General features: G+C 38.3%; 1 protein-coding gene across 3 annotated transcripts in view; it reads left to right on the top strand.

Annotated features, from left to right (window-relative positions):
• Window positions 1-15,219: 15,219 nt before the first annotated feature.
• The window catches only part of WWP1 (WW domain containing E3 ubiquitin protein ligase 1), a 62,309-nt gene continuing 53,177 nt past the window's right edge, over window positions 15,220-24,351 (top strand). For all 3 annotated transcript variants that reach the window (XM_042785848.1, XM_042785846.1, XM_042785849.1), the window contains exon 1: window positions 15,220-15,331. The gene's annotated coding sequence lies outside the window, so the exon portion shown is untranslated. The remainder of the gene's footprint in view (window positions 15,332-24,351) is intronic.

Genomic DNA, 24,351 nt, shown 5'->3' with positions numbered 1-24,351 from the left:
GCTGGCCTTTTCAGCCAGACCTACTTGTTCTAATCACATGTGCACTAAATGCTATTTTATCTAAGTGTCTCTCAGCAAATCAAAGGTTTTATTGCACAAGTCTTCAAGAGGTGTGGGCCAGATCTTGAACAAACATTCCATCTAGCTGCCCAGTCTTATCCTTGAAGTGGGCAGCTCCACATTTCTTGGAGCTAACTCCCAAAAAAACCCAATTAAGTTACTAAACAAGATTGCCACCATTCATTCAAGTTCCAGTACTGTGAAATCTACAGCCCTGAACTGGATTTGAGACCTGGCAGGAAAGCAGGATAGTGAACAGGAAATCAGGAAACTAGAAAGTTCTTTCTTCTAAGTATTACTTAGGATGCAAGCTGCTGTATTCCATATCCACTGGAAAAACTGTATGGATAGCATATACATTTTTGGGAGTAGGATAGTTAAACTCTAGGGCTACAAAACCAGTGAAAATACTAAAATCAAACACAAAGCCAACTGAAGGTGGGAAGAGTGGTTTACTAATGGGCAGCACTGACTGGAATGACTACTTAATAGCCCATATGCTGCTTTAATGATCTCAAGAATGAAAAAAAAAAAAAAAAAAGTCTTCTATCTTATTAAGGAACTGCATACAGGATTAATCTCAGAAGCCCCTTTATTGACAGTCAGGACTTCCAACTCCAAAAGAAAATTACTGCTATGTGAAGATCCATATTGTTCTTAAATATCACCCAATGAATGATATCAGACGTGATTTGCCCCTACAGGAGAGTTAAGCAGTACAGATCACTAGGCGAACTATGTTTCTTTGGTTTCTCAGCAGCAGGACTAACAGTGAATTGCCATTTTGTGAGAAATAACAGATGATTACATTTTGTAAATGGCAGCTCAGGACATTACAGAGACCCTCATTTTTGTGTGTGAAATACACAGATATGGTTTAATATGCCACAGTATTTTTAAGCAAAGCCCCTAACACTGAAGAGTTTACTCCAGTTAGTCATAATTATGGCTATACACACTGGGAAAGGTGGGAACAGGAGTTTAAAGTAGCGACAACAACCAAGGAGGTACAGGATCCATGCATCTAGTACAGCCATAATCAGCATTACCTTAATCATGCCTAGGTTCAGTTTTAGCCAGCTGATGCTTTTGCTTAAATGTTGAGACTAATAATATGGGGAATGTACCATTTGAGGAGAGTGATGGAGGACAAAGTTGACCCAGCTCTCTGCCTTCTAACAGATTTAAACTACCGCAACGCTTTTTCTTCTAGTTAGACTTTGTGCTCTTAGGGAATAAAAATGATAATACAGTTCTATATGAATAATAAGCCTCTGAAATGCTGCAGAAAAAACATATTTACCAAACAATACTTACTTGCATTCTAATGAAGTGATAGCAATTAAAATGTAGGAGCTTTCAAATATGTTCTACTCTGATTTTACTTACAAAATAGGTGAGGTAGGTAGATACGTAGGTATGTTTTAATTTGTATTACAATGCCTGTAAGACTTAATCAAGATAGTGAGTCCCTTCACCCACTGTCAGAGTACACAGTTGAAGAGCTAAAAACTGAAAGACTGCCAGGAATGTGGCCACTGCACAGGGTGAAGCCCTAACATTAACGTGCACTGTCTGGACAGCTTAAGCAACTCAAAATGGATCCTGCACACTGAACAATGAGACATATATTGCTGATCAACAGCAAATGCTAAGCACAGAGCACAGATGTACTCCTCAGGAGCATAAGTGGGCCATCCAATGCTAGAACAGCGGCTGCTCCTAGGTCTAGATGCCAACAACTACATTAACTTATCAATTAAATCCCTCAGCAGTGAGATCTTGGGGTTGGTCTCTGCTGCCAGAACCACTTCTTTATCTATAGCCAACAGTGAAAGAGCTGGAATAGTTTTGGCTGACTGCTGAACAACCCAGTCTCCATGAAACGTCCTAACCAACATAATTTTAAGGCACAAACTTGCAAGTCTGCGACACTGGAAACCAGACAAAAGTGGGCCCTGAAACCAACAGATTTTAGGTCTCTAAACTTCTTGCAGATGTACAGTGACTCTGCATGACAGGAAATAACTTCAAGTTGCACCAGTTCCTGCTCTTATGTGAGTTTAAGCAAGACTTAGTCACTAGCTTGTTCAGACTGAGACAATGCTGGGCAAAAGAGAGGCAGAAATCCAACAAAACAATTGCAAAATTTTGAAACCAAAAGACAGGTGAATTTAGACATTTTGAAGAGTCAGAGCTTGAACACAGCTTGCTTGGAGCAATTTTAGAAGCTAAAGCTCCAAGCATGCCAGAGTTCTGTTTTCAGTGCCAAAGTCCTAATTGGTTTAGCCTGATAAACAACAGAGAGTGGAAAAATATTAACACGTTGGTGCTGGCAGATCAAAGAACAAAGTGATTTCCCAAGGCCACTTTGGCAAAAGAGACAAGAATTGAGCACACATTTCTCAAGTCCCATCCCATACTGCCATCAAGAAGAATCTTTTTAAAAGATTTATTTCCCAAATAATCTTACCAATAATGCATAGTTCACCCCTGTAAGAGTAGGTCAAATTATCATCAAAGAATAACTACCTTGAAGAAACTGTTTTCTCTTTTGTTGTGCTAAACAACCTAAACAAACTCAGTTTTTCCTTGTAGATCACATATTCTAGATGTCTGTTGGTTTACTCTGGATTGTTTCCAATTAGTACACATCTTCTGAAGTGCACCAATTAAAATTTGTTTTGGGCAAAGCATCAGGCACATTAATGGGAATGATGATTATTAAAAACTCTCTCAAAACATTTCAGTTTGTGCATTTATGAAGTACACAATATAAACAGAAAGAAAAATAAATAAAACCTTTTGGAAACGTAAGTCTCCCAAAAGAGTTCTATCACCTACTCAAGGATACTGGTAAACAAAGTCAGATTATTACTCAGACAGTATTTGAAGTCACAGAAACAGCAAATAACTGACACATTCTGGCAAAGTCACACAGCATCCAGAATGGAGACAATGATCTAATTTCACTGAAAGAAAAGCAGTTAGACAGTCTGTCTCTATGAAAACAGAAATTCAGAAATATACAGATCAATACCAAAACCTGTCATAAACCTTAAAAAGTAAAATGACATAATCTAATGGTACTCTGATATCGGTTCCGAACTGCCCAACTTTACAGAAATTTTACTTGAAGACATTATTGTATTTATCTCAAGTAATGTGTCTGAATCTGAGGAAAAAACCCCTGTTTTTCAAGAGGGATTTGCTAACATACACAAAGTTAATACTAGCTGCAACTGGATGATTTTTACAAGATAAGCAGTAGTGCAGACCAAATCATATTTTGTCCAAATGTGTTTGACTGCAGTTTCTCCTTGGGTAAGAAAAATGATGTTCACACTCAGTTCAGTGCTCCTCTGCGTGTAACCCTAACTAATACCAAAATTTCAGAAAATAATCTATCACTTCCCTGTTACAAATGGGATCCACCAACGTAATGGGAGTTTTGACAGTTTGAAATGGTCATATATATGTGTATACATTTATAATGCATGATATAGCTGCACTCCTGCCCTCCGCAGTCAGGCACAATCTTATATTAATATAAGAAAATACTCAGTAGTGAAGGAATCCTGTCTCAGGAAGATCAGACAAGAGTAAAATTGCTAAGCTGAAAAAAACCTTGTTCTGTGGCAAAAACCCCCATCAAGATGAAACTTCAGTTGTGAAGTAAAAACTAAAACACCTTTTTTGTTTTCTTAAAACAACAGCAAAGAATTTTTACCTAATCCCTATATGAGATATTCAGGTATTTGTGGCCTATACAAAGACATGAGTTATCATTATCGATAATAACAAACACAATTGGGATTGCTTTTAGCTGCATTAATACAATATTTTCTTCCCACCTTCTTCCAGGCTGCAAGCCACATGAAATTACTTTACAACTTGCTGTAAGTGTCTTACTCCCACCCAAAAGCAATGAAAAATTAAATTTATCATATTTCATGCCCTTACTCTCTCAAAGAGAGCACTGGGTAAAAATTAACTTAGAAATGTATCTAAAACAATGACTTGATGATCTAAACTAAACTAACCTCTTTGGATTTTGAAATCCTTGCTGGCTTTTGAAAGCTAGGTGCTTGGGGATTATAGTACCTTGTCAAACAGAACTACTTTAGTTAGAAAATTAGTCCTCTGGCAAAAACACAGAACGAAAAAAAAAAAAAAAAAACAAAAAACAACAACAGAATAAACTCATTCTGTATTAAAAGCAAAATTAAAACCCGCCAAAACACTATTGCTGCACATCTTCACTCCTTATAGAAATCTTCATAAAATTGTCAACATTTCATGCCATCGAGTGGATTACATACTCAGAGAAATTACAAGCAGTCAGTTTACTGGCCAGGTCTAAGCCAGTTCTTTTCCTCAGTATGTGAATGACTGAACTCAATAGAAAAACTCCACATACAGTGACTTTCCCTGATACACTTTACTTTTGCTCTACAATCTCCTTACAGGAATTTTCAGAATGTTTTTTTTTAATTATAAGAGAAAAACAACAACAACAAATATTTTGGAATTTTAGGGGGGCAGATTTTGCGTTAAACCATGCAGGAAAACAATGTACAAAGCTCACACAGACCTTCCAGGCCAGCAGTACAAGAAAACAGCCCTTTCATAACTGAAATACTGACAATGCTAAAGACCAGAAGAGATCTTAATAACTGACCATCATGGAACAAAGAGTCAACTCCACTAACTAATGATTACAAAACTGAACTCCTTCACAAAGATAATTTGACTTGAGTCTTATGACTGGAGCCTATCCAGCTTTGTCAGTTATGGTGGTTGCAATAAAAAAAAACACATTGCTTGCAGCTCCATCTTGTTATCAATTATTTATTTACAGGTATTTCAGCATATTAAAAATGACAGTGAAACTTTAGAATCCTTCTAAATATAAAAAATTGTAATTCTTATCCCAAACCTGTATGTTCAAGCTTTGCTTTTTAAAAGAAAATGCTTTCTCATCGCCTATACAATGTAATACAGATTGACTGAAAATGCAATTATAACATCTTAGCTGTTGTCCAAGTCTTGTGTTTGCTGTTTAGCCAGTGATAGTTCAGCAGGCACAGCTGCTGATAAAATAAAAGTAATACCTTGGAAACAGCAAAGGCTAGGTATGTGGATGACTCTTATGCATAACATTTTAGGAAATAAATCTGATTCACTTACTACCAAGAGGCTAATGTAACTGAACAAGAACATATTGCCAATGCTTTGCAGAAATCCCAAACAGTTGTTTGCTATGAGCAAACTATTTCAGAATAACTCTCGATTATCTGCTTTCGAAGGGATATTACTTATGCAGAAATATCTACACTTCCGCTTTTCTTTCCATTTCCCTTTCAAATAGTGACCGACCTTGAACCTTCACAAGTATAAAAATCACTCAGGTGCAAGGTGAGTTACCATTAAAAAAATTATGTATCCAAAATCATGTGAGTTTTCAATTTGTTGCTATATGAATCTTTTACTCTTCGTTTCATTGGGTTCCACTTTTGTTAACTTCTCTCTCACTTACTTTGCATTTCATTTTCATAAAGTAATTATGAAAATAAACTTGTATCCCAAGACAAATCAGTAAAATTGGTTTGTGACTTCCCCAAATATGGCAAGACTAGCATGCTCCTTAACAAAGCTAATGTGATACATCATGGGAAAGTGGGGAGAAAATAAAAGACTTATATTTTAGATATGTAAGTTAACCCTCTTCTCCTAAACACAGTTTTTTGTTTAATTCATAATAAAATCTGTATCATTAGAGAGCTTGGTCTTGCTAACTGACATTTTTATGTTATTATAGGTATTCAATACAAGTTAGAATGTTTCAGCATTTTCAAATAAACTATTTTACTGGAAGTAAGTATCAAGAAACATCACTGGATATTGCTGGAAAACCCTTATTGAACATTCTGCAGACTTAAACACCATAATCAACTGTATTTAAGAACAGAACTTAAATGAAAAGAGTTCCATCAGGAATACACCTTTTTTTCCTAGTAATTCTTCAGGAAAGGGCTGAAAATGAGTCATATCTTTGAGGTTACAAAGTTTGGGTTTTTTTGTAACACTGTTGTTAAATTTAAAAAATTCCATGTAACTACTACTCCCTCCAGTTAATCATTCCTTCATGAATACCAAAGCAGTATTTGTCTTTTAATTCTAGAGAGGAAAAATAACACAACTATGCTGGTGCATGTTTCATTGCCATATGCTATATATTGTTTCTCCCTCAGGAATAGTTAGAATTGTTAGCAGGGATAATAATAATGATAATGATAATAATAATAATAACAATAATAATGATGTATATGGATGTTAATCTTGCCGATTTCTGTTATTCCAAACAATCCATCTTCTACCACCTTTCTCCTTTCAACCCTGCTTTCATTTTTCTCCTACCTACCACACAGTGAATATAAGAAAGGTGATGTATAGTACTATTTTGTGAAAATAGGAACCATCCCTGAGGCTGTATTCATAAAGCAGACTTTTCGTGCACAGTATCGCACATCAGTTCTGTAATTCACTCGGTGCTTGGTAGAGAGCCAAAGGATACGCCTACAGTTCACAGAGATGTGCAAGATAAGACTCACCCTTTAAAAACACAACAAAACAAATCCATCAGAGTTTATCTTACAAATATATCTTCCACATACCTTTCAATATAGGAATCTATGATCTTGAAAATTATGAACTAAGTCTCTTCTTCAAAGTCTTACATCAGACAGAGAAAGAGCTATGGAAAAACCTGTATTTTCTGAACTAAGTGTCACAGGTTTTCACTCACAGCAGAAACTCGCTTCCCTCCACTCTAACGCAAACAGCTGAGACTACAGCAGGAAATACTGACTTAGACTTCATTGAATTACTTGTGACATTGCCAATATTTTAGTGACCATGTCACAAACTGTCCCACCAAAGCGACAGATGCCATCTAGGTGAAGGAAGAAGACAAAAGTGAGCAGAAGAGCAGCTCTATTTCAAATGTGTCTTTTGTCAGATTTGTGCTAAAAAGATTACATGTTAAACTGAACGTGCAAATTGTGGAAGACAAATTGCTATGTATTTTTAAATGTTTTTAAAGAACAACAGTACACTGACTTCTACAGGGAACATGCAAATGTTGTTCCACATTAATACTGAATTGGTTAAAACACTGCTGTATAAGTTATAAGAAAAATGAAGTTTCAAAAGTAATAGTTTAAAAACATTATTACTCCCTTCTGTGACTAAAAGATTTAAAATAGCAAATTAAATAAACATAAGTACAAATTTTTTATCTCATTTAAAAATATACAACATGCACAAATTGCTAGTGAAACTTTAATAATCTGGGGACAATGTCTGGTAGCTGCATTAAAACAGAGAATAATAAGAAAGTCAAAAGTGGTAAGGTTAAATATTCTCTAGTCTATTCCTTTTATCAGTTTAAACAGTCATGGAAGAAACCATTCATTCAACAAGATTACTATGTTCTACCAATGATGTGCATTGTTTTAAAATTGAAATTCATTTAACTTACATTAAACATTGGAAGAATACATAAAGAAACAAAACAGTACTATACTGTAAATACTTCACCAAAAAGACTTTCACAAGTTGCTAAAACTCATGCAAGGTTTTGAACATCTATTTCATTTACTGATATACATACAGTACCAGGGTCTAATTTTTATATCCATTTCAGGAAAAGAAGAGAGGATTTTCAGAGAGAAACAAAGTACTAGGGCTTGAGAAAAAAAGGTCTGCAGGTAAGAATGCAAGGAAGGTCAGACAGGCAAGTCAGGAGAAAGCTAAAGTTCAAGATCTTCGATTTTCCCTAGAATCAAAGAAAGTCATGGCAAGGATTCTGCACGGAAATGCAATATGCACGTGTTCTGTATTAAAGGAAGCTTTCAGCTCTTAAATAATAATGAACGTTATAACAACCACTGTAATGTTAAGAGAAAAAATAGTTGTTTAAGGCTCAGAAAATACGAAGCTGAAGATTTGGATTTCTTAGTTCTTCTGATTAATGCTCAGGGAAGGATCAAGTAAAGACAAAAGTAACTTGCAGCTCAAACTGACGGCTGACTCTGGTTCACTTAGGCCATGCTCTCACAAAGGATGAACAGAAATTACATCCACCCGAACATTTTCAGTTATGCTACCTAAATAGAGCAATAAAGCAAAAAGGACCTATGGTCTCTTACAACCAGAAACTTGACTCTCTGATTGTGGTCTCTAGACCACTACATTTTTCAGTATTTTTAACTGAAGGAACACTTAACTTCTGGAAGAAAAATAAACTCGAAGACCATCTTGTGCTTACTGTGCCAAAGTAGTCACAATGCCCTTCTTGTAAAGACAAATAAAAATAAGGATTAAAAATTTATCCTAATTTTTATTCTCTTCTTCCATTTTGCTTGTATGTATGGGAGAATATGGCTGTGCAGGAATTTCTGGTTTTGACTTGCTTTTTGAGCTTCCTTTTGATATTTTATTGACCACCAATTATCTGCAGACTATGGCTGCATGGCATTGCTTTAGGTGGTGTTGCAATTAAATCACATCACTCAGTGAGTACTGGAACTAATGAAGCTTGGTCTCTTAAGGATTTGTTTTCTCATGGTTGATTGGCTTTGGTGCCTAAGAATGCAAAGTTCAACTGAAGCCTTCTCTTATGGCAGGCATTTATAAGGGCTGGCTGGTTTATTGTTTACTCTTTTTCTCCCTGCTCCCCATTCTCCAGTGGTTAATAGTGTGCGATTTAATGATGTGGCTTCTTTGTCCGCAGCCCTTCCAGGAGACATTTACAGAAGCTTTCTACAATACTCTGCTATCTATTTTCTCAAAGTTTGTAAGAATTTATCAGTCTTTGTCAGACATGTGGCCACTGAACTCTGAAAAGTTATTATGGAGATGTAGGAGTAATTGGTCACTGAACAAGCACTCAATAAACATGTATCTTGCTTCCACAGGAAGTGAGGCTAAAATAGTTTACCATAGTATGATTTTCTTCTCCAAAACTCGTTGTCCATTTATTGGGGAGAAAAAAAATACAAAATGTTGCTACTGAAATACAAACAGAACAAAACAAACTGTTCCCCTCTCCTTAATTTTAATTGCCTTCCCCGTTCTTCATGCCTTCTAGACAATCATATTCTCTTCCTTCCTCCAGCCCCAAACTGAATTGCTATGCTCCCACACTCTTCTGTTGCCTACCACTTACTCTCATGCACTAGGACCAGAGTCCTTCTTTCGCCATTACCTGTCTCTATCTTCTCAGACTTTTAAGCCACACCCAGCCTCCTTATTATCTGCTCTCAACCTCACCCTATCTCCGCCCTGCTTCCAAGCCAGATGTGCAGGCACCCTTCAAAATGGTAACCCTGTATGAAACACCAGACTTCAAACAGTGGCATAACATCTGTCTGCTGCAATTTCAAGAGAGAAGTGATTGTACATTAATACATTTCATGCTATTGTCAGTGTGAAAACAGTACTTGATAAAAAAGATAACTGTACACTTGTTCTGCCTTTCAAATACATTCCAATATGTTCACATAAAATCTGAGTTTTCTGAGTTTAGAGAAGACCTTGCAGTACCAGACTTAAAGAAAATGTCTGTGTTCATTACAACATGAGATGAGATGTACTGGTTTGTATTTTTTTTTTCCCTCCCCCACAAAATAAGTGTTACATCCTGTGCTGCAAAGAGCCCACCAGAAGCACTTTGACAAGCTGTTTTCATAGATTATAGGATTCGGCATACAAACCTCTAGGCTTACATGAAAAAGTAATAAATTAGTTCCTCATTCACCTGTGACTTAATGATGAATAACAGATCTGAAAAGATGACAACGTCAAGGTACTGAAATAATTTTATTGTCAAAACACAGAGCCATTTTGGAAGATGTTTGTAGGCAGGAAAATACATTTTATGGAACTGAAAATAAAAATCAATGTTTTTTACTCCCTCAATCATTCACTCATCCTTTAAATTTACAACTTTTGAATGATCACTTTTTGGTCTAGGAAAAAGGCACAGGAGAAAGATTCTCCTTATAATTCCAAATTTATAGATAAAGAAACTGATATTGGCTAAAACCAAAGGCAAGCAATTTTACTGATTTCTACTAACTGGAATCAAGTCTTTTCAACTTGTAATTTTTTAATTTCTCCACCATGCTGATTAAAAAACCCAGTAATTTTAATACATCGAGACCAAATTCTTGTTAGGCATCGAGTTAAATTAAGTGTGCCCAAGGTGACTACTGTGATATATTATTTACACTGCTACATATGCAAAAGAACTCATATTAAAGACTAGAACCTTATTGTGTCAAATATTGAATATGTAATTGTAGAATCCATATCTCATACCTTAAATGAGAAGCAACATATGCATACTTTTGAGAGATGAGAGGAAGTATGAGACAGTAAATAACTGGAAGGTGCAGCACTCAAGTTCCTTAACCATTGTAAAGCTTACAAGACTTTAAATTACTCGCAGTAAAAACATGACTAAAATAGGATTCTACTTTAAGCATAACATCAAAAAAACATACACCACCGTGAGGACAAACCCCTGCCCCTCTCTTACCATGTAAATAAGATATTTTGTAATGACAATATATATTTAAGGTATAGTTTCACACATAGACACAAACATATATATGTATATAAATAAAACATATACATAACTATACTCAGTCTGCTTTCAGAACATAATAATCATGGAATCAGAGAGAGAAGTATGAGGAGACTGACTGAATGCCAACAGTGCAGACATTCAGTTGTTATGGGGAATGTTTATTGTCCTGTAACAGGAGCCAATATTGTGCATTGAAAAGCCATTTGTTAAAAGGTCTGAACACTGTTGGGAAGAAGGATGAGAAACTAAAACTTTCCAGCTGTTCCAGCTATGTTCCCCACTTGCCGAGTTGTCCAGCAACACTCTCTCACCCTACTTCAGTGTGCCTTTGCAAAGCTGCACAGAGTTGGCACAGGAAGGATAATCCTGATCTGAAATCAGGTAGCACTCTGGTTGTATTCTGCCTTGAGAGAAGAGATTGGTTTGAGTTTAGGAGGGCACAGAACACAGGCCTTCTAGGTCCCTTCTAGTCTCTAATCATTGTGATACTGTAGGCCTGGTGATCACTGCTACCACGCTTCCCTCTCCTTCTGTCCTTCCCACAACTTCAGTACTTTGTGTTGATTACAGATCCTTCCTGTACTGGATATACCCTTAACCATGCCTCTCTGATCTACCCCTCCATGGATTTCAGATGATATACTACCCACTGTCTGGACCCCAAACAAAACAGGTACAAGTCAAGCAGCAATTCTTTTGCTGCAATGAAGACATCAGGTGCCCGCTGCACCTGCTTATGGACACCAAGTACATCCACTGGCAGACTTGGGTGACTACATCTACAGGGTTTTGTGGCTTGTGCTCTTGAAGGTAGAATTCAAGTTCTACCTAAACCACATTTCAGGTGCTTAAATGCTTTTCTGAATATGGCCCAAATAAACTCATCCAAAAATTTTCTTACTCTGCATGAGTTTTGGAACAATAAATCTCCTTTTAAAAAAATACCAAAAATTACCAGATAAATCTTCCCTCTACTCTCATTAGCTACTGCTTTTTTGATTTCTTCCCAGTTGGAAGATTAAGGCTGCATAAGGAACCAACCTAACGATTTGAATATAAGACTTGATTATAAAACTTTGCTCATTTCAAATAGCAGAAACCACACATATACACAGACTAGTTCTGCATGCCTTCGGTCAGGTGAAATCAGCTTGTATTTGAATCTATTAAAGGCAGAAAGATTTGTTTTCAGCCTCATCTTTTACTACTGTGCTACTGTTAAGGTAATTGAATTATTACACTTCACTTCTACTTTTCTATAGAATTTTTTAAACTATTCCGTAGCATGAAGTGTTTATAGTTTAACATAAGGCTTTCATAAGATGTTCAAGAAATTAAAAAAGAGTGGAAATGCAAATAGTTGGTACTGCATAGAGTAATTTTATGTGCTACTAGAGACATTAATTTATACTTTTACAGGTTCACTTCCTAAGAAGTTCTAGAAGAGTTCTCCAGAAATGTAGTTTGAACAAAACTGCAGCTCACCTGTACCTTCCAATGAAAGGCCAGCAGTGCTCACTGCCAATCCTCTGCATGCAGTAACAACAGAAATGTTAACTGAAAAGGAAAGATACAACTCTAGCCAGTGGACGCTGTAGTCTTTTATAACCTAGATTTTGCAAAAGCCCATCCTAAAATCCATGCTTATAAAATGTACATTGTTCAACCATGCCAGAAAATATCTTTTAATATCTAAGGATAAACCCAGTATATTATTCTGCAGTCTGTTTTATAGATATCTATTCTGAATCGGAGTTCTCCAAAACTCTTACTTTGCAAGGAAGAAAAGGAAAAAAAATGTTAGAAATACACCCAAGGAGATGCCATGAAAAACTTCCAATATGCTCATAAATTACTATCTCAGGAACACTGTGTACAGAAGGTACCTGTATATTTATTTAAAACAAATCTTCATGCAGACTCTTTTACAAAGTTCCAACTTTGGTTGATTTATGTTTTGGTAGGTTTAGTGGCTTATAAGACCTTACCTGAAGTTAACAGTATATTTCAAACCTCTAAAGAGAAAAGCTCTGAAGCAACAAGGTAACCAAAACTTGCATTAATTCCTTCTAGCCTTCAACACTGTATGATAAAGATATGATAAAAACATGTAATCCTTATTGGTCACAGCACAGTAGAAAAAATAAAGGTCACTATCTGCAAAATTAAGAAAACTGTTTGCCCCTTTTTCAGATACTTCACAAGCATAACTCGTAAATGTTTTCAGAGTTTTCAATGTATGGCTTCTAACCATTATATATTTATTTATTTATTACCTACTGCCCTAAACGTAACTGAAAAAAATGCAAGAATCTTGAGTTTTTATAAGACATTTAAAACCAAACTTGTGACATTAACAAACTTGTGACATTTTAAGAGTCTTTTAAGAGTGAATAATACTTGGAATGTCACTGTTCCCCAGGGTGAGACAAATGTATGACAAAGCTTGTTTTGAAACAGGGAGGGAGCAAGTCAGAGAAGCCCATAACTTGTGTATAGAGTATTGTTTCAAGTCACTACACATTTTCCATACTTCATAAGGCAAGAAAGAAGCACTTAGCAATTTTCCACATGTATTAACACATAACACTCATACTTTACATGAAGTATCAGATCACTGATATTAGTAATAAGCAAAGCCTAGAGGTAGAGAAATTATTAGCTTATACAATGAGCAGAGATAGAAATATTGCCATTTACACCTTCACCCACTCTTTGCTGCTGTGAATATAATCCTGCATGTAGTGGAAAGTTCCTAATGATAATTTTTTCTCTATTAAAAAGTGTGCCTACCTGAAGGTATGGATATTTTTTCCTCTAGATTTCAACTGGATCGCTTTACACCAGAAAAACAAACAAGCAGGAAAGAGAGATGGGACTTACTAACGGGCTTGGGAAGTACTACCAAAGGATTGTGACAGTAGTCCCTTGGAGTATCTAACTTTGGACAACCTCAGAACAAAAGGATTGTAGTTTTCTTTAAATTTAGTTGATCTGCAGAAAACAGTATTTCTTTAATTCTGCAGATCAGATGGATCAATTAGGTTGCTAACTGTGAGCAGCTAGTCTTACTGTCCAGGATGGATTTTGCGAGTGTGAAGTTCCTATGTTCTGTTACCATTTTTTCATGGAAATACTCAAACTACCAGAGTTTTCAGGCACTTGTACTAATATTACCAGTCAAGAGAAGACGAGTGTTGTTTTTAGAAAAGTCTAAAATACTGTTTGAACTGTACATACTGATTCTTTCTTTTCCAGAGTTTGTGGTTTTCCCATAGATTTTCTATGAAGAATGAATAGGTTGGAAAGTCGTACTTTTAAGAGTGTCCCTTTTGTTTCCTGAAGGAATTTATACGCCCAATTGAGATTGCTGGGCCTCATGTTGTTTTTTAACAACAACAAAATACCAGTCTTTGCTGGAAGTTGCTTCAGGGTCTCATACTGTAAGCTTTTGTTCCTTTCAATTAACAGCGGCGCTGGACTTTCTGTGACAACCACTCAAAGGCCTTGTTTGTGCCCAAAACCTCACGCTCCCGCTGTCCCCACGGCACTATGCCGCGCGGTGGGAAGCCGCAGTGCCAGACACAACCCGAGCCTCGCGGGTTTGCGCCTAGCAGCGTTTTTCGGCTTGTCCCTCTGCGCGAAACGGCTGTGCCTTCTCTCGGCGGCAGCTGCGGGGGGGCGGCCGCCCCCGGGCCGGTGCTCACGGCGCTGCCGGGCCCGGGAGGAACCGGCGCCGCAGCCAGCCGCCCCCGGGCCTCCTCCTCCCGTCCTCCTCCGTACGGGAAAGCGTGTTATCCGGAGAGGGAGAGGAGCCGAGGCAGGGCACCGGCCGGCGCTGAAGCGGGGCGGCTGTCACGGCGGCGGCAGCCCGCCCTGCCCGGGCGGGAGGCGGGTGGAGAAGACACGCACCCTCCGCCTGCACCGCTCGCGCGCCGCCGGGGTGCGCTGGCTCCGGGCGCCGCTGCCGTCCGGCAGCCTTCCCGGGGGGGGCGGGCAGTGACTCACAAAAGCCTCCCTCGTCCTGCCAGAGCACGCTCTTCCCCCGCGGCCGGCACCCCGGCGGTGGAGCCCGGCCCCTCCTCCGCGTAGAGTCCGTTCGGCTCTTCTCCCCGCCGCAGCGCCCGAGTTGGTTCAGCCCGGGGCAGGCGCTAAGGAAGAAGCCCTGTCCCCTTCGAAGAGCCTCGGTGCAGGCGCTCCCTCTTCCCTCCCACCGCCGCTGCGCACAGCTTGGTTCCGATCGGGGCCTCCCTCCCTCCCGCCCTCCCTCCCGCCCTCCTTCCTTCCTTCCCTCCCGCCCGGGCGGCGGCGGCGGCGGCGGCTCCACAAGTTCCTGCTCCCCGTGCCCCGGGGCGCGCGCACGAGGCTGGCTCGGCCGTTGGGGGCGCGCGGCGGCAGGGGCGGGCGGGGGGTTGTTGTGCGGGAGCCGCCGATGCCGCTGTGAGATGGCATCATTCTGCGCGGCGGCGGCGGCGGCGGAGCGCGGCGCGGAGGGGTGAGGAGCCGCCGCGGCGGCGGCGGCGGCGAGGAGGAGAGAAAAAAAAAAAAAAAGAAGAAGAAAAAGGTGGGAGGAAGGAGAAGGAGGCGGCGGCAGCTGCGAGGCTGCGAGCCACGGTAAGGAAACAAAACAGGCTGTGCCGCAGCCGCTTTGCTTTGCGGTCTGGCCCGGCAGAGCCCGGCCGGCCTGAGGAGAGAAACGGCTGCTGTTTTTCTCGGTCTTCTTCGCCGCTGTTCGGCCGTGGGGAAGCGGGGGCGGCCAGGGCAGGGGGGGTGGGCTCTGGAGGGGTGCGAGCTGCCCCTGTCACTGAGGGGCGGGGAGGAGGGGAATGGGCGTGGGGGCTAAAATGGCGAAGGGAGCTGGAGTAAGGTCTCGGTGTCTCCGGCACTTCAGCTCGTCGCAACCCCCCCCGGCCCTACTGGGGGTGGCGGCTGATACTTCTCCCCTTTCCGTGCCCCCGTTGGGTGACTGGAGGATTGCTGTGTTTCCCTGCCGTCTCACACCCCGGCTCACGCCTGGGCAGGGCTGAGGGCCTCTTGGCCCACACCTGGCAAGGGGGGGGGGGGGGGGGGGTCGGCACTTCGGTGAGGTTGCGGAGGTATGGGGCGGGGGGGGAAGGAGAGGGGGGTGTCGCTGGTGTCCGGTGTCAGGCGAATAACCTTGTTTATTCCTGTGTACGGCCTTTGAGGGTGACTGAGGGCTGAGTCTTGACCGGTGTCAACGCTGAATGGGTTGCGAGAGACCTTAGTGACCGGGGAGTCTGTCAGGCAGCTCCGCGGCCGGCCCTTGCTTGCTTATCTACGGGGTGAAAGCGGAGGAGAAGGATATTGTTACCTTCCAGTTCATCTTCCTGTGGTGAAACCGGGGAGGGAGGAGGTGAAAAGCCGTTTCCCCTCTACAATGAGCTGCTGTCACCCTTCACAATATGTGTAGTGTGCCTCCTCTCAGGAGGAGGGGGCACAGCAGGGTTACCGCTCAAGTTATACGTGTCTGCTAGTCTCTCTGGGCCCTCTTAATGTCTGTTTTGCTGAGCAGACTGTGTGAATTCAAGACCTCAAAAGACCTATTTATGTCGTTTATCTTTGATTCTATTGTGGCAAAATGTTACAACTCAGTGTAAGTATTTATTTAGTTAGGTTTTTTTGTAGTTGTCTTGTTTTTGGAACAATACCAATTCTCATCCCAGTTTAACTAGGATGATCTATCTCTGCTTCCAGATCTATAAGTGCTTAAACTGCACATCAGAGAGAAGAGGACTTAACACTATCTAATCATTTTAATGGGAGCACTTAGATGTTTGAGTAAAACTGTAAAAAGAGGTTTTCATATTTCAATCATATTTACGTGTGGCACCTGTGTCATATAGAAAGTCATTAGGATATTTTGCATAAAAGAAACCCCCCAGTTATGCAAGTTTAATAACACTAGCTTACTAGGTGATACTGTCACTGACTGCAGGTGAGTGGTTTATATGCAGTCATATAAACACCTGAAAGACAACATGGCCTTCGCAGTAATCTACCCTTAAATTCAATATTCTGGTTTAATCCGTTTATGATATAGATTGTTGGTCGGCTGTGATAATGCTTCACTAACTTGGACTGGCTTTTTTTTTTTTTTTCTTGTATGCTGTTTTATTTGAATCCGTGTTAATCAAGACTTAAACTGAATTATTTCTCATTGGTTTTAATACCAGTGAAAAAGAAATTTTGCATAGAAAAAAGTCTGACAGATTTTTTTATTCTTTTGAGAAAAATTTTACAGATGTAAAAGCACAGTTTATGTGGACTCTTGACAAAGATGCTTTCAAATTGGGCGACTAGAAGTACTTTCGGCTGATCTTGCTTGTGAAACTATGGGTTTAGAATCCTTTTGTCATGTCTTTGGTGTGTATTATGAGCTGTATTTTAAAGGTCTGATCCTGTAAATGCTTCTAGCTTGAGTAACCACTATCAATAGTCTTCTCCCAATGCTACTGTAGAATGACTCCCTTAAATACATAATTATACTTGAAAACATGAAAGCAATTTTACATACCCATGACTGATTTAATCTCTTGGCATGAGACACCTTGTTACCAAAAGGATAGGGATTATTTTTGTTGAAAAAATGATTTACATTTGTTGCTAAACATCAGTGAACAAAACATTCTAAGTCAGCCTGCATGTTTTTGTTAAAGGGTTGGTAATAAAATTTAAATAATCACCTGTCTGCAAGTACTTCTTAAGTCATGGGAATACTGACAGAGATCAGAGCCAACCCCTTTTCCTGACTGTGGAACCCTTGGAGAAGGAGAAATGTCTGCCAGTTCTGTTGCTTTTCATTTTCCGTCTTGTCTTTCCATACAAAGTTGGAAATTTTGATAAGTTGGAATTTCTACCCACTTTCCTATTTTTTCCCTTGAAAGAATGTGTGTGTGGCAAGAGATTTCTCCTGTTTTTTGGACACAAAGGAGTCAGGGGTAAGGATCTATGACAGGAAGTTGGTATTGCATTCAGTTCCTTTGTGCTTCAGTATTCATATGCCATTCAAGCACTAGATTTGAAAACTAAGGCACCATAATCAAAAAATAATGACCCAAGCCATGTTTATTAATTGGAAGTGTCTACTACTTATGCACTTAGAGGAAATGCTCACTGTTGGCTTAAAAAATGTACAACCCAAATGCCCAACAAAAACCCAAGTGCACCCTAGAATTCAGTTGGGTAAAATACCTATAATGAAGTGAGAGTGCTTGGAGAGGGAATGAGTGGAGTGATAGAACGGAAATGAAGCACTTGCTGCAAACTCTGCTTAAGTGTTTCTTGGAAGTTACTTTTAACATGGTTAGAAAGACTCTTTTTTCATTAAGACTGAAGATGAGTAGTGAAGCTATTGGTAAAAATGTTGTATCTTTTAAGATAGGTTAGTACTGTTTTTACCTGCTTCTGCACAGTGTAACATTCACCTCAATTTAAAAAAAAAAAAAAAAAAAAAAAAAAAAAGGTGTTCTAGCTCTGCATCAATTGCATATGACTCAGTCAATAGAAAAGCTGCTTTAGTGCGCCTTCCTGTATGAAAGTGTAAATCAGGGCAGGGTCCTCCAGTTTCTATGGTAGTGTCAGATTGATCAAAATCCTGTCATTTTCGCTGTTCTTATGAAATTTGTAAATGAGAACTGCCAAACTCTTCCTTTGAATTCTGAATTAAGAAATGTGTAGAAAGCTTCTATATTGCTTCAGTCTATGTACAAATGCAGACAATATGAGTTGGTTACATCCACGTCCTTCTTTAAAAGTTTGTTTTCATTGTATCAGTAGGCCACTTTCTTTCTCTGTAGGTGTTAGTTCAGATTTGTCAGAATCTGTTGACGTTCTCCTGCGGTGACATAAAATAGTCATAGGTAAGGACCACTGCAAGTGTTGGAGATCTCGCCTCTGTTTTCTTGAAGGAGAATGATATGACTGGAGAGAGATCTCATCATCAGTAGTTGGAGTGTCCAGAAGAGACATTCCAAAGCCTTGTAGAAAAGAACAGATCTTATGAGTGGTGCACTCTCTTTATTTTCACTGTAGAAGAGTGATATGGCATGTTTTTTGCTAAAATTTTCTGTAGTACCTTTTAAGAGGGAGTTCTTGTTTTTAATTGCTTTCTGTAAGTGAAAAGTTCTAATTACTGCTTCTTGGGATATGTTTTTGCCATGTTTGAGGACCTAATAGTTTAATCAGAAGCATATTTAAGTTTATCTCTGTTTTGCAAGTGTAGTGTTGCTTTACAGAGGAACATTAGAGATTCCAAGAAAGCTATCAGCTGTCAGAGTAGTGTAGTATGTCAGAATTATTTATCTGGGAGAGCTCTATGGTGGTTGGTTTTTTTTTTTTGTTTTTTTTTTTTTTTTTTTTTTTTTAATTTCATACCATTTCAGGGAAAGTATGGCAGGGAAACCTTTATGCTCATGTTACATGTAGGTCTTAGCAACTACTACGCATGTATTATGTAGTAGTATGAAGCAATTATTCATTGCAGGTTTGCATGACTATATACTGCTGTGTTCTGTAACAGCAGATGCATGGCAAACAATGACTTTTTTTTTTTTTTAATTCCCTCTCCCCTTAGTGCTGAGGGTTGTGTAAATTTGTAATCTAACATGCAGTTTGATAATTCAGTATTGTCAAAAAAGCACTTTCAAAATCCTATTTAAAGAGAATATGGATTTGAATTTAATTTATAAATTCTACTGACTTTTAAGAATAAACTGAGTTTTACTTAGATGGTTGTGTTACTTTATAATGGCTTTTGACTGTAATAAAGTCTTTATTAAAGATTGAAGTGAAACATGTTTAGCAAAGCAGCTTACATTCTTGGGCTTTTGAAACTTTTTTAATTAATCACCATTTTTCTTATTGCTGGAATATGTTAGATATGCCTATGTTCTGCTTTAAGTGACTAGGGCCTGAGCATACTTAAATGTAACCAGTTCAAAACCTTCTTAACTTCTTTAACATCATTACTGTTAAGGATGTTAACTTGGAGTGATGTAACTAGTGTGGCCAATAGTCTTTTCTTCTGTAGTGAAATTCAGCCTCCGATGTCTAATGCAAGGGATCTGTCATTGGCTCACATCACTTCAGAATAATTATTTCAACTATAAAGTAGGACATTCTCTTGACTTATTTTACATGTAAATGGTATTGAGTCTATAAATATGTGTTAGTAACTCACCTCAGGTAGTCCTAATGACACAGAATTACTCCCACCTGCTTTTCTATGTTAGGATTTTAGAGTTATCTTGATGAAAATCATTGTGTAGATGGAAGAAAACATTTAAAAAAATTATGAGAAGAGGATGTCACATTTTAAAAATAAACAGCAAAATAATTCTGTTCTACACATTCAATTATCTTCACCTTGCAGCCTGAAGTGGGCAGAAGAGAGCTCTTGTCTGTGCTTCTGTGAGTACAGACAAAGGTATACAGTGTATACTCTGTGCCGGTTTCTAAGCAAGATTTTTTGCTTTGGACATTTAAATAGAGCAGAAGATTAGCAGAAGAGTCCTTTAAAAAAGAAACAAAGTATTTTTTCTGTTCCTTATAAAGGTGGGTGAAAAATATGACAGAACTTTGGATTGTATGTGCATTTCAAGGTACCCAGTAATTTCTTTGCATAAGTCAAATCAAAGGAGTTGTTGCTTTAGAATAGGGAATAGTAAACAGGAAAGATAAAGTTCATGATCTGTAAAATTGCACAATATACTTGGGCGTCAGAACTGAGAAAAGGACACGTTCAGTTTTGAAACACAGTGCTCTGCTAGTTTGTGAGAGATTTGGTAAGATTTTTTTTCTGTTGGTTGATTGCAAGCATGAACTAAAACTGCTGAACAGATCAAGATACATTTGTCTTGATTTTGATTTGTTGACCTTGTTTTTACTAACTGGTGTATCTGACTTAGCTGTCTTGCATTTTCTAGTATACACAGTGACATTAAAGTATCTGTGTGTAAACATGACGGTCAAAAATCAAAATATGAGAGGAAAGCTAAATAGAAGATGAAGAGCAACAGAATTTCTGAGCTTGCCTTTTCTTTTCCCTCAGGTTGGAATTATGGAAGCTGCTTTTTCTTAAATTTCAGTTTCCTTTATTTCTTCATTCTTGGCACTTTTTATTTTCCACTTCCAGCTGCCTTCTTACAGTGTTACCTTTTTAAAAAATTATCACCATCTTACTGTAGTAGCTGAAAAGATTTTAGATTTAAAAGAAAAAGAAAAAAGTGTATTTTAACTTCTGGTTGCAAGTTACAAGGACAGGAAAAAATTAAATTCAGTGTTGAAAATCTGGTGAAAGACTGATACTTGTGTGTCATTCTAAAATAAAATAAATCCCTGGGTGAATGTCTTGTGGGAGGTTGCTGACAAAGCTACGCTGTCATGGGATGGTGAGTAAAACTGCATTGTTAAGGGAATAGCTATGAGGAGGAAAATAGTTGGAGTCTTAGTTCGTAATGTGGCAAAACGACTGCTACTAATGAACGGGCAAAGTTATTTATTGAGAAATAGAAGTAGAAATTTAGGAGGATCATAAGGGGCTAGTTTAATATTTGGTGATAGGTACATTTTTGTGTTAGCACAGGCGACCTAATGTGTATTGGAAGGAGTAGCTAGGACTATTAATCAAAATGGGGTGTAAATTAAATATTTGCTAATAAAAGCCTGACATAATTAGGAATTGCTTAATGAAAATGTCCCACTAGGAATGGAATAAAAAGTAAAAGTTGGAATGTATTAAAAATATAACATATGCTAGCTAGTATACTATTTTTATATTAATTAAGTGTATTAGAAAACAGCTATTAAATATTACTGTTGTATGGAAGTGGTTCTGGTACTTTGTGGAGACCTCCTAGCTTTAGCTCTTTTACAGATGGACTGCTATGTTTCTTTGTTGTTTGTATTCCATTTTTGATCAGGGAAGAATAACTGATTGAGGAGAAAACTATTAGAATATTACTGCTTCTGTGCAAATAACATGGAAAATATTGTTTATGTTTAGCATGAAAAGAAGTGAAGGAAGAGAGGCCTCCAGCAGAAGCCAACAGAACCTTGAATAGGAGTAAATTTGAGCCTATGCTTTTAACCCTCTATCGTATAACTAAACAAGGACGTGTTGGGTTGGAGCACACTTTGAAAAGTAGAGTAGGGTAATCTACCAAGAAGTAATTCTTACAAGAATCAGTTGGGTTTGGCAGAGGTATGATTCCAAATAAGGTATAGATTGTAATACAAAGAAGGAGAAAATCTGTTACTAAATAATAGGAGTTTTAATTAAGAAGTTTATACTGATTACACTTCAGTGCATAAACTAAGTGCATTTTTAAATACTTCCTATGAACAAGGAAGTCTGGACTGCCTACTACAGAATTTCTTGCATTTTTTTTTTTTTTAACTACCAGGGACAGCTTGCTTTCAGAGTTGGTTGATGTCCTTGCCTATTTTGAGTAAATTATTATGCTGGTTGCTCCAGTTTCAAAGCTTTAAAGGCCATAAGAAATTAAAATTAGATTAAACAAATCTGTATTTGTAGAGACAGACACTGGGCTTATTTTCTTGCATACTTGAAAAATTTGTGTTTCAATCCCTCCCTATTAACAGAGGGGAAGTAAGAATGTTTTTCCAGATGTTTATTGACACTCCCTCAGCTTAAAAGCTGATGGTTTCAAAGGTTGATATAGAAGATGTAGGAATAGAATAAAAAATAAAATAGACAACATCATTATGCCACTATTTATATCCACAGTGCATTTCTATATTGAATCAGTGCTTTGTGCATTTTTTCATCTTTTCCACTTTCTACCCTGTCTCAAAAGGTATATAGTAGAACTGGAAAAGGTACAAAGAAGGACAGCAAGAATAACTGATTTATATGGAAGAAGACTTACAGAATGACTAAGGATTCTTAATACTCTTCAGGCTGGAAGATCTGTGGGTTGACCATGTCATGCAAGCGTACGTTATGTGGGTAAAGGATACTGGACATGCTTTTCCATTGCTTGTGTTTCCTCTGTCTTTAACACCTACCCTGAAAAGTTCCTCGAAAATCAACATGAATAAGGAATAATTTTGAAAAATACTTCTTTCAGTGGGGAGTTGGATGATCTTTTCTGTGCAGTTTTCATAGTCACTTTGTTTGAAGGCATTGTTCTCAAGAATTAGCTGTTAATGGTTTTAAGTTATGTAATTTAGTTTTGACTTTTCACCAGAAAGGATGCTGATCTTCATGAGAATATCTGCATTTCTCATGAACTCCAGCTGTTCAACTAACATGAAAATACCTAATATTTCAAACACTCTTTTACTACAAAATCTAGGTAGTTTTGTTATAGCCCACTGATTCCTTTGTAGTGCTGAGTTAAAGTTAATATGTAATGTATTGATGTGGTTCAATATTGACCCTTGAGAAGTCAAGCTTTGGGCTCCTCTGGTAAGACTTACATGTTATTCGTTTTCATGTTCTCAATTTGTCATTTTTGTGTAGTTAAATTTTGGAATCAGATTAATTTGGATTAGAATCATATTGAAAAGTAATTAGCAGAAGCAGGAAAGTCTTTGTTTTGAGAAGTGAGAATTATTTATCACGTAGGAGCCTTACTAAGGATCAGGTCGAATTCTTTAGCATTGAAAAACATGTGACAATGTCTGGGTGAGTGCTCTCAGGTAGTAATAGGTAAGATAAGTGCAGTCTGTGATTGGAATTAGGACAGACATGTTTTAGTGTTTTAACACTGCTGAGATTGACAGCTGGGAAAGAGGCTTCCACAGCACACTTAAAGAAGCAAATATTCAGAGAAAAGAGTGAGAACATGCAGTGAGTTCTACTTATACCTCTTTGAGTTATTTTTTGAGATAGAGTTACTGAGGAGAGGTGGATCATAGCAGATCTCTCATACTGGTGAAAAATGTGCAAAGAGCCTTTCTGCCACTTTAGCCTGTAACACTGAGTAACTCTTCCCCTCTTCTTTGAATTGTCATCTTCTACTGATTTAGCATAACAATGGGGAGACTGGGAGACTATTTTGTGGGGCAGTATTAGTGTATTTCCCATTATTGGTATTCCTTAATCATGGTTTCTTCATATCCCCACAAAAACAAGGGGGAGGGTGTAACAGAAACAGCAGCAGTCTTGGTTAACATCTTTAATGTTGGTTGATGTTCTTTTGGAGTTTGTTAATTTTGCTGTGACTGCAATAGAGATGTGCTTACACTAGTCATGACTATTGTGACTAATAATGTGGTGGTGATAGGCACGAGTTCTTGTGAGTGGATTTTGTAAGATAGCTGGGCACTCTTGGTATGTGCTCAGTCAGCCTGCCTGTTCTGAAGCCCATACTTCTTCATTTTCCTTATTGTTATAATATGTTAAATTTAATACGGAAGTACCCTCATGTAACTATGGTAAGGTTTTCTGTTTGAAGTGTAGGGATATTAAAATCTGCCCATGTTTTGGAGATATATCTTAGTATATAATTTTACATTGTTCTTGATACAAGTCTGATAAACAATAATTTTTACCAACTGCTAGGATTATCTATAGCAGAAGGCAACCCAGAGAGGCTGAAGAATAGTGTGTATAGTTAGCATATTATGTATTCTGGCAGATATGAAGG

The sequence above is a fragment of the Tyto alba genome, unplaced genomic scaffold (assembly GCF_018691265.1).
Source record: "Tyto alba isolate M040663 unplaced genomic scaffold, T.alba_DEE_v4.0 Super-Scaffold_9, whole genome shotgun sequence".
Classification (NCBI taxonomy): domain Eukaryota; kingdom Metazoa; phylum Chordata; class Aves; order Strigiformes; family Tytonidae; genus Tyto; species Tyto alba.
Note: the sequence above shows the minus strand (reverse complement) of the source record. Positions and strands in the feature narration are given on the sequence as shown.